The 2,672-nt window shown below is 30.7% G+C and overlaps 1 non-coding gene across 1 annotated transcript; it reads left to right on the forward strand.

Moving 5' to 3' along the window:
• The first annotated feature begins 1,627 nt into the window (after nt 1-1,627).
• On the forward strand, nt 1,628-1,734 carry LOC112534885. The gene has a single exon (XR_003079116.2). It is a non-coding gene; the product is annotated as a small nucleolar RNA R71 (small nucleolar RNA).
• The last annotated feature ends 938 nt before the right edge of the window (nt 1,735-2,672 follow it).

Raw genomic sequence — 2,672 nt, forward strand, 5'->3', positions numbered from 1 at the left:
AATGGAATGTCATCATATAATTGTTCATAAATAAGAGAATCTAAATAATTATATGAACACTTATCAATAGTAGATTTAAGAGATAAAGTTAGAGAATCAAACACTTTAAATTCCACAGTTTTTCCTAAAACTGTCATGGTAAGTTTTTCATCATACACATCAATTACAGTTCTAGTAGTTGCCATGAAAGATCTACCAAGGAGTATAGTTTGCTCTTTATCCCTTGCTGGTGTGTTTTCCATGTCAAGTACTACAAAATCAATATGAATTATTAACTTACCTACTTGTACTAGCAAATCTTCCACTATAAATCTAGGATATTTTATTGATCTATCAGCAAATTTTAGAGACATAGTGGTAGGCTTTAACTCTCCCAAGCCAAGTCATTCATACATCGAATAAGGCATCAAGTTGATGCTTGCTCCCAAATCTAACATGGCTTTTGTATCTTTTTTGTCACCTATTGTAATATCAATAATGAAGCTACCAGGAGCCTTCATTTTAAGGGGCAACTGATGTTGAAGTATTACACTTGCTACTTGTACTTTTCATTGTTCACATATCGCCTTTTATTGGTGTTCAACTCTTCAAAGGATTTTTCATAAGCTGGCTTATTCCTGATAGCATTCAACAAAGGTAAATTAGTATTAACTTTATAGAGCATCACAATACTTTCAATTTTTTTTTTATCCTTTTTGCTCTCTTTGGTTTGGTTTAGGAAATGAATAGGTGATCTATAAGGCTGAACTGCCTTATGAAATTCAAGCCCAAAAAATGCTTCATTTTCTTTCTGCTCAAGCCTAAGATTAGGCTCTACTTTTTCTTCCTTTTGTATGCTATCCTTATTGATTTTTATAAATCCATCATTTTTAGGTGTACCTGCATAAGAAGAAAAGTTTCTTTCAGTTTCCATAGCAATATTATCATCAATAACCTCACCTCTTCTAATAGTAGTAATGGAATTGACTTGTTCATGTTAATTTGATAGTTTCTCTTTATTGAGCTCTTCAACAATTTGTCTCATTTGAGCTTCTAAATGCTTCATTAAGACCTCAATGGAATTTTTCTTTTTGTTATTCCTCTCCATCCTATCATGAGAAGCCATTATAAATGATTGAAGTGTTTCTTCCAAACTTGGCTTCCTTTGTTCATTAGATTAAAGAGTTTGTTTTTGATCTTGAAAGAAAGGATTGGAGTCCCTTTGGAATTGAGAATATTGGTCTTGATAATGAGGTTGATTTTGATTTCTCAATAATTGTGGTTGGTTTTGGTCATTATATTTTCAAGAAAAATTTGTATGATTTCTCCAACTTGTGTTATATGTGTTGGAATAAGGGTCATTCATAGTATGCATGGATTGGTAAGAATCCATCAAATTTATTTGGTCATACATATTTCCTCTGTAATTATTAAAAGATGAACAAACATTAGCACAATGACCATAAATACCATAAATGCCACATACCTCATTATTTGGTGAGTTTTTTTTGTTGAAGTAAGCATCTTAACTTGCTTAGTCAATTCAGCTGTTCTTTTTAACATAGCATTCCCAACTGCATTATCAACTATATATTGATATTGTTGTGTCAACCCATCATAAAATAATTGGTTAGTTATTGGGAGTGGGAATCCATGGTATAGGCATTGCAATAAAAATGATTTGAAGCGATCCCATACTTCATGAAAAGATTCAGCATTCTCTTGATAAAAATTAGAAATTTTAGCTCTTAGTTCTTTGGTCTTTTGCTGTGATTAAAATCTACTCGTAAATTTTTGATAAATTTCATCCTAATTTCTCAAAGAATTAGGAAGCAATGTCATTAACCAAGCCTTTGCTCTTTTTTTTAATGAATTAGGGAAACACCTCATTCTTAATTGATCTTCATTTAGTCCAGATAATGGGAAAGTATGAACTATAGCATAAAACTCTCTAATGAATGTTGATGAATCCTCATTAGGTATATCATAAAATGAAGGAAGCATACTAAATTGAATGCTCTTAAGTTCATAATTCTTAGATACATCACCTAGAACTATGCATGAAGTAGTATTACCAATTGTAGGCCGTGCATAATCTTTCATAGCCATTTCCCTTTCAGCTTCTATTTCTCTTGGTGGGTTTGCCATGATATCAACTTCTTCTTTTAATTCTTCTTCAATCTTTTTAGTTGATGAATCACTTGATTTAGTTTTTCTTCTTCGCATACAAAACAAAAGAAAGTTTCAAATTTGAAAATAAAATAAAATTTACAAATAAAATAAAAACACATAAACAAAATAAATCACAAAACACAAACCAAACAAAACAAATCACAAAACATAAAACAAACTAACAAACATAAGACACTTTTGATAATCAATCAATATAATAAATTTGGACACAGTTCCCCAGCAACGGCCCAAAACTTGATGTCTTTTTTAGTACTCGCAAGTGCACGAACCGTTCCTATAGTAAGGGTAAGTTCACGATGAGGTCAATCTCTCCAGAAACTATGAGGCCACTTATTATAAAGACTAATTATCAATACAAAACAATAAAAGTAAATCTAAACACTCTAAATCAGTATGTTGAGAGGATAATATTCATAAAATAAAGTAACTAAACAATAAAAATATATGCAATGCAAATGCAAATGCTTATGATCTAAAACTATATGCTAAAGATAGTATTT

Source organism: Ricinus communis, chromosome 9, assembly GCF_019578655.1.
Source record: "Ricinus communis isolate WT05 ecotype wild-type chromosome 9, ASM1957865v1, whole genome shotgun sequence".
NCBI lineage: Eukaryota > Viridiplantae > Streptophyta > Magnoliopsida > Malpighiales > Euphorbiaceae > Ricinus > Ricinus communis.